Here is a 12,944-nt window from a genome sequence, read left to right as displayed (position 1 = left end):
GATCTCCATCTTTTTTCATGAATTTCCTCTCTAACTGAACCAATCTGCTCCTTGGAATAATCAGAGTTGAATGACCATGTGGATCTTATCGTTGTTCATTTCTGTGAGAAGCATTCCTAATGAATGATTCGTTCATCATATTTGACTGAAGCGGTTATGTTGAGCGATCATATTGTTATTTCGTGGTTTTAAGTCAAAAAATTTAAGGAACTGATGGCTACGTGCTGCTGACACATTGTGATTTCATCGCAAAGTGACACAATGTTGGTTGCCTGTGCTGGTTATACAGGGTGTTACAGAAAGGTACCGCCAAACTTTCAGGAAACATTCCTCACACACAAAGAAAGAAAATGTGTTATGTGGACAGGTGTCCGGAAACGCTTACTTTCCATGTTGGAGCTCATTTTATTACTTCTCTTCAAATCACATTAATCATGGAATGGAAACACACAGCAACAGAACGTACCAGCGTGACTTCAAACACTTTGTTACAGGAAATGTTCAAAATGCCCTCCGTTAGCGAGGATACATGCGTCCACTCTCCATCGCATGGAAGCCCTGATGCGCTGATGCAGCCCTGGAGAATGGCGTATTGTATCACAGCCGTCCACAATACGAGCACGAAGAGTGTCTACATTTGGTACCAGGGTTGCGTAGACAAGAACTTTCAAATGCCCCCATAAATGAAAGCCAAGAGGGTTGAGGTCAGGAGAGCGTGGAGGCCATGGAATTGGTCCGCCTCGACCAATCCATCGGTCACCGAATCTGTTGTTGAGAAGCGTACGAACACTTCGACTGAAATGTGCCGGAGCTCCATCGTGCATGAACCACATGTTGTGTCGTACTTGTAAAGGGACATGTTCTAGCAACACAGGTAGAGTATCCCGTATGAAATCATGAGAACGTGCTCCATTGAGCGTAGGTGGAAGAACATGGGGCCCAATCAAGACATCACCAACAATGCCTGCCCAAACGTTCACAGAAAATCTGTGTTGATGACGTGATTGCACAATTGCGTGCGGTTTCTCGTCAGCCCACACATGTTGATTGTGAAAATTTACAATTTGATCACGTTGGAGTACATACTGACGAAAGTAAAATGAGTTCTAACATGGAAATTAAGCGTTTCCGGACACATGTGCACATAACATCTTTTCTTTATTTGTGTGTGAAGAATGTTTCCTGAAAGTTTGGCCGTACCTTTTTGTAACACCCTGTATACTGTACGCCCATCTTGCTGCAAACATAGTTTTATTATAATTTCTTCACCGCAGAAGTTGACAAGATGATTGTTTAGGTGCACAATCCTCAACTCAAGCTGATTTAATGTCCAAACAGTCATTGGTGTTGCTTAGCATCTCTACAATTTTATGTCCCAGCTGACCACACAGAAGAATCTCTAGGTTGGATGAATAAATCTGTGTTGTTCTGATAGGAATTCGTTGGAATATTGCGCTTAAATCGAACTGTGCTAACCGGTAGTATATCCAGTGAATAAGTTGATTTGTAAAACTTCTTCTGATCGTTCTGTAGAATTTTAGCCTTTGAGAAAACTAGTAACGATCCTACAGGGGATTTTCCCCTGTAAAGTCTATTAAATGCCTGGTCGTTCTTGTTTTCGTTTTAAACCTATTGACGCTCACATGCAACATCAAATTAGGTACAGCTCATTCTGTGAAGAAAATTCGCCCTCGAATTTTGCTCAGACACAGACACTCGTTTATTTAAGATTATCTGCAGCTCACATTTGCACCTCCACTTACGGCGTTCCGGCGTCCCGTTGTCCTTTGCGACTGATTCACTTTTAGTCCCTCACAGCGTGGGGAGGTATGGGAATGGGCTTAGTATCCTACTTACTCCTCGCACGCTAAATTCGTGTCTTTCACATTCCCATGCTACTTACACAATAGAAGTCCAAAAAGCAACGTTAAGTCGCACCTCGCAGCTACACAAACAATATGACACATTATCCGACGTTAAAAAAGCAGGCGCTCTTGACCTGTTAACGTATCTTTTTGTTGATCCTTTTACTTTAGCAATAGAACTTAGCTGGTTTACGATAATATGTTACAACTTGTCGCTATTAGCTAACACGGCGAATACGTGATCCGTGAACTATATCTTACCGTAACTTAGATGAAGCAGAATAGACCAATGCAAATAAAATCTTTTGTGTATTGTCCTATTGTTTGTCGATTCTAGCCTGTGTGAAATCTGTGGTCTGTATACTGACCTTTTGCTCCATATTCTTGTACCTCAGCAATTCGGAAAATTTTATTTAAAACAGTAGGAATAAAATGTAAATGTCGTGTGACTAGGGCCTCACGTCGGGTAGACCGTTTGCCGGGTGCAAGTATTTCGAGTTGACGCCACTTCGGCGACTTGCGCGTCGATGGGGATGAAATGATGATGATTAAGACAACGTAACACCCAGTCCCTGAGCGAAGAAAATCTCTAACCCAGCTGGAAATCGAACCCGGACCCTTAGGATTGACACTGTGTCGCGCTGATCACTCAGCTACCGGGGGCAGACAAACAGTAGGAAATCCATGGTAACTAAGCTTTGGTCAAGTTCCAACGGCATCGTGGCTGGGAAATCTATCTGAACATCCATAACCCATTATTCTTTTCCGTGTTTTATTAAGAGACCTCTACAGCGGCTCCGGTTCAAGAGCTCTTCAATACCACTGACCCGGCTTGCGATACCATACCAGCCCAACATGTGCTGTACAGTGATCCTAACATTTTCCCAGTGGCAGGCGCTATAATAGCTTCACATATGCCGCGTGCCTTAATTCTCGACTTTAGGCACTATGTCAGCTCCACCTCTGTCATAGCATTTCTTTACTTCCACATTTCTTCCAAATTCTTACATGTTTAGCGACTGTGTCATTTCTTTCACGTGGTTGGCTGTTTCTGCTGGATTTACTCTATCATGAACATCGCTTCTTGAGTGACTTGGAGCAATTTATTGACGACGTCACAGCCAATGACGAATCTCGCATCAGCGTTTAGTACTCTCTATTCCAGTTCTAATTTATCGGCATTGTACCACGGCTTAAACCTGGCTTAACTAGCTAAGTAATACCTGTGAACTATTTCTCTTATGCATCATATTTGCCAGATTATATCTTCTAATAATCCTGGCTTTGCCATGACCTTTAATCCTGTATTATGTCCATCTCTGATTACTGATATATTTACTTTATACAATTCGTATTCATCTTAAGGTCATTGTGGATTACCCTTAAGAAAAATACCGAAGTTTTAGGGGAATCCACTGTTTTCATGCCCGAGACGAGCAAACTCTCTGCACTCTATGGCAGTATACCCTTTTTATGATAAACCCAACAAAGTTTGGGATGTGGCTCAGCGCTTGGAGCAGAAATCCCAAGTTAACTACGCTGGGTGCATATTACTGGAGATAGCGTTTCAGCTCTCGCTCCATTACAGAACACTACAAGACAACCATGACCCCATGAGGAAAGTACGGGAAGGTCAAACCAAATAATATAGGGAATCTCACAAGTGAAAGTAAAAATACATAGGTGCTGCTCGGCTGCTGTGGCTGCTGAATCACTGTTTACAATCTTCTACTTGGTCGTTGTCGGGCCATCTCTCCCCAATCCACTCATACTTCTGTCACCAAAATATATCGGTTCACAGGTCGTAAATGCGCCAAAATATATCCATTCGGAAATGGTACATAAAACGTTATTGCTTACAAGTACGTGCTCGAGTCTTCTTGTGGCGTTGTAGGGTCCATAGATGGTTTGAGTGAGAAGTGTGACGTTTGGAGATGCTGCGGACAAACCAGCAGTGATCATACAAAATTTTTTTTTTTCATTTATGCAATTTAGGCAGTGTTCTGGGTACACTCAATTTTCCGTCACAGTTCGGTTTTCCCTAATAATCTTCTGGCACTGTGGCTGCAGGTGAGGTAGCACAGCAGGTGGGGGATACATGTTGCCCAGGTAACGGTGCACTGAGCTGGCGTCTGTGGTATGCTGACAGCAGTGGGCGAACACCGCTCATGGCCTTCTGCAGTGGACGATGATGGTGGAGTTGGGGGTTGGGTTGTTTTGGGGAAGGAGACCAGACAGCGAGGTCATCGGTCTCATCGGATTAGGGAAGGATGGGGAAGGAAGACGGCCGTGCCCTTTCAGAGGAACCATCCCGGCATTTGCCTGGAGTGATTTAGGGAAATCACGGAAAACCTAAATCAGGATGGCCGGACGCGGGATTGAACCGTCGTCCTCCCGAATGCGAGTCCAGTGTCTAACCACTGCGCCACCTCGCATCGGTGATGATGGTGGAGTCAGCAGCTACACGGTGATGGCGCTTCCCTTAGCCGAAGTCAGGACTGTTGGTGAAGAATAGGGATGGGCGTTTTGTGCAGGGCCCGCATCTCGTGGTCGTGCGGTAGCGTTCTCGCTTCCCACGCCCGGGTTCCCGGGTTCGATTCCCGGCGGGGTCAGGGATTTTCTGTGCCTCGTGATGGCTGGGTGTTGTGTGCTGTCCTTAGGTTAGTTAGGTTTAAATAGTTCTAAGTTCTAGGGGACTTATGGCCACAGCAGTTGTGTCCCATAGTGCTCAGAGCCATTTGAACCATTATTATTTTGTTTTGTGCAGCGTTGGCTGCCCATGGTGTGCAGGAAGGCAGAGGTCACGTGCCTGGGAGTGGTGACAGCGACGGCTCTGGGTGACACACACTGGGCGTCACATAGTGCCCCGCTGGACGAACGATAAGGTACTCGTCTTGGGAATTTAAATCCTACTGGTCAGTGCTGACTGCTGGAGAAGAGCCCTGATTCAGGGCCGAGTGATTCGTTTTGAGAGTTTCATTCCTACTGGTCAGTGCTGACTGCTGCAGAAGGGCCGCGATTCAGGGTCGGTGAAGCGTTTGAAGCGGGACAGCGACTGAGGCATGGCGTGAACGGCAGTAGGTCAGCCAAGCCACAGTGAAGACATAACGCAAGTGTCGACGGTGGAAGCGTCGATTCCAGAAGGAGCGCCTCTGCTGATTTTGATGTGTTAGCAGTGGCACTGGTGCTGCCGTGTTGATTCCAAGGCTAGTTCATACTTTTTAGAAGTAGAGATAGAATATCCTGCGAGCATTCACGATTTTCATCCAGATTTGTCCTTGTGTCCTGAAAAAATAACACCACCATCTGACAGTAACAAACAAAAAAAAGTTAATTTTGACTGTATATGATAAGAGAAACTGTTTTCCACTGCAGAAATCTAAAAGAACGTTTGCAGAATAAATTGGTATTAAAAAATTCACCGAATTATAATTCAGATAAGCTCCCTGGACGAAAAAATACACTGAGATTAATGCACAGGAATATATGAGGGCAAGCAATAATTTTGACACAGATGTTTTTCAAGCTGATGCATACGTCTGTGGTTGGTAAAACATCGCAGAATGTGCGAAAGGTGAGTGACATAAAACAGGCGACATCCTGGAAAGGCAGGTAAACACCAACTGCATAGGCTGCAAAATCTAATTATCATATTAAAAGCCGGCCGGAGTGGTCGTGCGGTCTGGAGCCGAGGGACCGCTACGGCCGCAGGTTCGAATCCTGCCTAGGGCATGGATGTGTGTAATGTCCTTAGGTTAGTTAGGTTTAATTAGTTGTAAGTTCTAGGCGATTGATGACCTCAGCAGTTAAGTCGCATAGTGCTCAGAGCCATTTTAACCATTTCATATTAAAACTCCAAATGTTTATGGGGATATCAAGAGCGATCTAAACACATTGTTTGACAGCTATGGTTTCTCTGTAAGTAATAGATATACCGTTCGATTTCAAAATAAAAATAGGATTGGATTAGTAGAAGACGAGTTGAATGGTCAACCTGTTATGGAATTTGTCCGTCTACAAGCTAAGATGTGTGTACTTGAGACCAAGTCAGGACGTTTAGCCAATTTTATTGTGTAAGTGTGAAATATATAAAAGTTATTTTAACTGATTTTCGTGAATGTGCGAAAGATGTAAAAACATCAAATGTGAATTGTAATTGATGTGAATACCTTAATCTCACTGTCACTAACACCTGAAAAAAATGATGATGATTAATTTTATTGTATGTGTGTAAACGTGATTTGTAACTGAATTTAGCTTACGTGTGGAAAACGAAATTGATGTGACTTGTAACTGCTTCATGTCACTACCATCTGAAAAATGTACAGACATTAAATGTGATTATTAACTGATTTTTGTGTACGTGTGAAAATGAAAACCATTAAATGTGATTTGTAACTAATGTGCCTTGTAACCGATGAGAATACTTTAGCTTTAGGTCACTTCTGCACAAAAAAGTAAAATATTAAATGTTTTTTGTAAGTCTTTTTTGTAAATAAGTAAAAATGCAGGAACTTTGTACAATTTAATTTCTGAATACCCATAATCATAGGTACGTTATATGTAACAGGCTATACTGAATGATGTACGTGAACTTACTTGATCGCAATAAGAACTAGGGTTAATACTACGAGGGAAAGTAGCAGCTCATTTAGCTGTCGTTCTGTAGCAGCATAAATTATAAAGGGCATATTAGCTTTTTGATAAACGTGGTAAGTTTGATTTATTCATTCCTGCCACTAGGCATGATACTCTTGATTGGCTTAAATAGTGAACAGTCAACCAAGTGTGCAGCTAACTTTTCTTAGGAATGTCATCCTTTTTATAATAAAACTATAGTTTTTTAGATTGTTCCATTCCCCTCTTGTAATATATGATGATGTTCTCAAATTAAGGAAGAGAGTAACTTCCGTGTGATGTATCACTGGCAAGAAACATATTGTTGTTGTTGTGGTCTTCAGTCCTGAGACTGGTTTGATGCAGCTCTCCATGCTACTCTATCCTGTGCAAGCTTCTTCATCTCCCAGTACCTACTGCAACCTACATCCTTCTGAATCTGCTTAGTGTATTCATCTCTTGGTCTCCCCCTACGATTTTTACCCTCCACGCTGCCCTCCAATATTAAATTGGTGATCCCTTGATGCCTCAGAACATGTCCTACCAACCGATCCCTTCTTCTGGTCAAGTTGTGCCACAAACTTCTCTTCTCCCCAATCCTGTTCAATACTTCCTCATTAGTTATGTGATCTACCCATCTAATCTTCAGCATTCTTCTGTAGCACCACATTTCGAAAGCTTCTATTCTCTTCTTGTCCAAACTATTTACCGTCCATGTTTCACTTCCATACATGGCTACACTCCATACAAATACTTTCAGAAATGACTTCCTGACACTTAAATCTATACTCGATGTTAACAAATTTCTCTTCTTCAGAAACGCTTTCCTTGCCATTGCCAGTCTACATTTTATATCCTCTCTACTTCGACCATCATCAGTTATTTTGCTCCCCAAATAGCAAAACTCCTTTACTACTTTAAGTATCTCATTTCCTAATCTAATTCCCTCAGCATCACCCGACTTAATTCGACTACATTCCATTATCCTCGTTTTGCTTTTGTTGATGTTCATCTTATATCCTCCTTTCAAGACACTGTCCATTCCGTTCAACTGCTCTTCCAGGTCCTTTGCTGTCTCTGACAGAATTACAATGTCATCGGCAAACCTCAAGGTTTTTATTTCTTCTCCATGGATTTTAATACCTACTCCGAATTTTTCTTTTGTTTCCTTTACTGCTTGCTCAATGTACAGATTGAATAACATTGGGGAGAGGCTACAACACTGTCTCACTCCCTTCCCAACCACTGCTTCAGCCGGCCGCGGTGGGATCGCGGTTCTAGGCGCTCAGTCCGGAACCGCGTGACTGCTGCGGTCGCAGGTTCGAATCCTGCCTCGGGCATGGATGTTTGTGATGTCCTTAGGTTAGTTAGGTTTAGGTAGTTCTAAGTTCTAGGGGACTGATGACCATAGATGTTAAGTCCCATAGTGCTCAGAGCCAGCCACTGCTTCCCTTTCATGTCCCTCGACTCTTATAACTGCCATCTGGTTTCTGTACAAATTGTAAATAGCCTTTCGCTCCCTGTATTTTACCCCTGCCACCTTTAGAATTTGAAAGAGAGTATTCCAGTCAACATTGTCAAAAGCTTTCTCTAAGTCTACAAATGCTAGAAACGTAGGTTTGCCTTTCCTTAATCTTTCTTCTAAGATAAGTCGTAAGGTCAGTATTGCCTCACGTGTTCCAGTATTTCTACAGAATCCGAACTGATCTTCCCCGAGGTCGGCTTCTACTAGTTTTTCCATTCGTCTGTAAAGAATTCGTGTTAGTATTTTGCAGCTGTGGCTTATTAAACTGATTGTTCGGTAATTTTCACATCTGTCAACACCTGCTTTCTTTGGGATTGGAATTATTATATTCTTCTTGAAGTCTGAGGGTATTTCGCCTGTCTCGTACATCTTGCTCACCAGATGGTAGCGTTTTGTCAGGACTGGCTCTCCCAAGGCCGTCAGTAGTTCCAATGGAATGTTGTCTACTCCGGGGGCCTTGTTTCGACATACCTTGATGAAACTTGGATCATACATACAAAGAACTGCTACACAATAATACGAAAGATAACAGAAAGTGATATGCAGTGAAAATACGAAATGACACTTTTATTGAAAGACAATAGATACAATGCAATCATCGCGATTTATGATGGCCACCTGGACATTACAAAAGATTTAATCGTGTTTGTGGTCACCATGGGTATCAATGCATGCTCTGAAACATGAGGACGGTAAGGAGTTCCTTTGATAGGGCGTTCCATTCCTCAACCACAGCAGTTGATAACTGTTGGATGGCTGTTTGTGGACATGCTGCAATATGACCCCTATCGTAAGCCACACGTTCTTGATGGATTTGAGGTCGGGAGAGCGAGCGGGCCAGTCCATTCGTCTAATATCTTTTCGTTCCAAAACCACGGGGAACTGTGAAGGACGCTAGTGTGGGTTGGACACAACGTGGTCTGCTAGCAAGAGCATGTTTATAAACACAAGATACAGCTACGAGTATGAGTTGTATCTTTAAAACGCTGTTCATACCGGTGCGGCGGAGTCGTGTTTCTTTAGTGAGCAATTGTCGTTATGCGCCATTTGCTTGGATTTTTCTTCATATATATTCATAGTGTATCCCTTTTTAGTCGTGTAGCATGCACTCCGAAATTTTGAATATGTCTGAATGTAACACCTCTTGAAGTGAAAGTGTTTTGATACTTTTTAATGTATCGAATTACATAGTTGATCGGGCACATTAACTTTTTAAATCCAGCCGATTTCGTTTGTCGTCTTCTCCCAAGTAAAATTATCATGTCATACATTAAAATCGTGAGTTCAGATCCACTTGAAAACAGCCTAACTGTATTTGCTTGGTGCATAATTCCTAGAATTTTTCCATATGTTTACTGAACGCAACATATACAAACACATCAACAATATAGCCTCCTTCACTAATTACAACAGGCTGCCAATGCTGGGGTGACTTTTCGATTTAGAGACTGTAGAAATTATGTGATTTTGAGCCGAAGGACTTGTGAAGCGGCGGCCGGTGTGGCCGAGCGGTTCTAGGCGCTTCAGTCAGCGCTATGGTCGCAGGTTCGAATCCTGCCTCGGGCGTGGATGTGTGTGATGTCTTTAGGTTAGTTAGGTTTAAGTAGTTACAAGTCTAGGCCTCAGATGACCTCAGATGTTAAGTCCCATAGTGCTCAGAGCCAAACGCTTAAATCTTGCGACTTCTCGTTTGGTAGCTTCTCTCACTTACCGTTACGTGGGCCGCGGTTAACGGAACGTGTCACACGTTCCTAGTAGCCAGAGCTTGGGGCGTCTCAAGTGCACTTTCACAGCACACTGACAACCGTTGACTTAAGCCAGGGGCGGGCAAACGTTGCACGTGGCTCGTGAGCGCACAGCGCTGCACGTGTGCTGCTCGCGTGCAGGCGGCGTCGAATGGGGCAGTGGCGACAGCCGGCAGGTTGCGGCAGCGTAGTACCAGGCTAAGCCGCGGACGTTGATGCGAAGCGACCACTACGTAGTGAACGTTGTATTTCAAGAACCGGAAAATGGAGAGTGAATCAAGGAAACGGATACGTGGAGATTTGGTATCTTTTAAAAAGTAATGGGAGAATCATTTTTTCTTTGTGCAAAAACGAGAAAATTCGAAATGTTTAATACGTGGCAGTATTCTCGCTGGTCAGCGGAAGTTTAGTATTGAAGGCCACTATAATAAATTTCACAAGGACGAGTAGAATTTATTGTCGGATTCTGAGCGGATGGGGAAATTGACTGAGCTTAAGAAGAGCGACCTGACGATGTTAGATGCATCTGTCCTAGTTGCCGTTGTCACGAGAGATCTGCGACTTTCTCTCGTCACGTCTCTCATCTAACTGATTTATCATTTTATGGAGCACTGTTTTCAATTTTTCAGGACGATAACAATAATAGCCCAGCGGTACGTGCAAGCTATAAAATTGCACTTAATATAGTGAGAGCTGGGAAAACCATTTGCTGAATTAATAAGCCTCGGTTAAGAGCAAACATAAGTGATGAAAATTTACGTAACTGTTTGCGTTTGTCTGTATGCAGAAATTTTGTTCCACATATTAAACTTATTTTAAACTCCACCTGTGATAATTAAATAAAGCGTATCGTAGTTAATAGGTACTCTTTCAAACCATGATTTATTTCAAGCACTCCTGCTAACCTTATTCCATCATTCAATAAAGCAAGCTAGAAAAACAAAACGCATTACAGAGGAAGGAGTGGACAGAAGGTATGGTGGGGAGGGGAGATAAGCGGGTGGCCAGCTTGCCCCTGTGTGCACGCAGAACACCTGTTAACTGCACGCGTGCAAGTGCACCGCACACGTGCAGGATTCCTGCCCGCCCCCAACTTAAGCATTCTGCTGACCACGGACAACAACTAGTCAGCGGATATATGGATATGGTGTCTGTTCTTTCGGACATGTCCAAAAGAACAGACACCATATTCATATAAGTACAGGGTGGCCCAAAAAGGATGGTCACATTTTAAATAACTATAACTCCATCAGTTTTACAAATTAATTTTATTCAATTACGTAACTAAATGCTCCCAGGCACCCAATTACAAGAACTAACCACAAAAAATCATGTACGGAAAATGACTTCCAGAAGATGGTGTCCTTCCTCGGTGATGCATTCCACAAGTCTTTCCTCGAAATTTTCCATCACTTTCACTACTGTTTCTTCTTGAATTGCCATAATTTCCGCACTGATTGCCTCCTTCAGATCAATTAAGTTTCGGGGCTTCTGTACGTAGGGGCTTGACTTTAGGTATCCCCAAAGAAAAAAATCACAGGCTGAGAGGTCAGGTGATCTCGCGGGCCAAAACGCGAGATGATGTGGTGGGGGAACATCCGCCTTAAAACACACATGGAGTCATTGGCTGTGTGGGCCGTGGCCCCGTCCTGTTGAAACCAAATTCGATCTCGATTTACATGTAACTCTCGCAGTTTCGGCACCAAAAAGCTACGTAGCATGTTAACGTAACGTTTCGAGTTCACTGTGACTGTAGCGTTGTTCTCCTCAAAAAAATAAGGACCAGCAATCCCCAATCTTGAAATTCCACACCAGACTGTTACCTTAGCACTATGAAGAGGCTTTTGGTGCAATTCTCTGGGATTATCTGCTGCCCAATACCGGCAGTTTTGTTTATTGACATAGCCGTCTAAATGGAAATGGGCTTCATCTGACATAAGAAGCACAACATCATTATTAGAGTACAAAATGTCAAGCATTGATACACAAAATCGTCTTCGCTGCTCAAAATCACGATCATACAGCTTTTGCGTGATCATAATTTTGTATGGGTGAAACTGTAACTCACGGCTTAAAATACGCTGCAACGAACTACGGCTGAGGCCTAAAGTTTGAGCATGACGCCTAGTGGAATGACGCGGGCTTTGCAGCACTGACGCTCTAACATCATCAATGTTCTGTGTAGTAACTGCCGTACGTGTACGCCCTGTAGATTTACCACTTTTGACAGACCCTGTTGTTCGGAATGCAGTCACCCAACGTGATATGGATCTGCGATCTGGAATGGGTCCATCACGCGCTACACCAAAACGTTGTCGAAACAATCGTTGCACAGTAATAAACGATTCATCATTTCTGAAAAACTGTTCCACAGCAAAAACACGATGCTCGACCGTCCACTGCGCCATCTCGTGGCAAACTGGGTGTAATGGCCGACTTGCAGACGGCCGGCAGTGGTCCCCCCTCCTCACCTTTCAATGGTACTACGCAGTTCAAATCCGACCATCCTTTTTGGGCCACCCAGTATATAGTTCTGGCAACACCGGCCATGACCTCCTTCTTCTGTGCGGACGCACACGTATTCCCCGAACTCTTACGGGACTTGGTAAGAATGTCTTCCACGAGTAATGAGTTTGTTGGGCTGGGCCATTACGAATGTAGTGTGTGGACATACAAGGTGAGAATGCGGGTCTCGCGAGAGCTGTGCGCGAGATAGTCCCTGCAGTCGCGCTATCCTCTGTGCCCTAGGTGGCTCAGATGGATAGAGTGTCTGCCATGTAAGCAGGAGATTCCGAGTTCGAGTCCCGGTCGGGGCGCACGTCTTCACCTGTCCCCGTTGATATATGTCAACGCCCGTCAGCAGCTGAAGGTATTAATATAATTCTAATGTCTGGCGCGCTGGCTACTGCAGAGCATCGTTAGCTTGAACGATACCGCTCACCGCGAGTCAGAAATATTCCTCTGTCCTTCCAAAACATATCGCTTCAAACGAAACTAAATTGAAAACAAGGTCTCTGGTGTTAACTATAGGCAATCACTTGCCGATCGTTGTAACGCATTACAGTACTAGGGACTTAAAAATAATTTACTGTTACCTAATGGAGTTATTATCGCGACTGTCCGCCCCCGGCAGCTGAGTGGTCAGCGCGACAGAATGTCAATCCTAAGGGTCCGGGTTCGATTCCCGGCTGG

This window comes from Schistocerca cancellata, chromosome 3 (assembly GCF_023864275.1).
Source record: "Schistocerca cancellata isolate TAMUIC-IGC-003103 chromosome 3, iqSchCanc2.1, whole genome shotgun sequence".
NCBI classification, from domain to species: domain Eukaryota; kingdom Metazoa; phylum Arthropoda; class Insecta; order Orthoptera; family Acrididae; genus Schistocerca; species Schistocerca cancellata.
Note: the sequence above shows the minus strand (reverse complement) of the source record.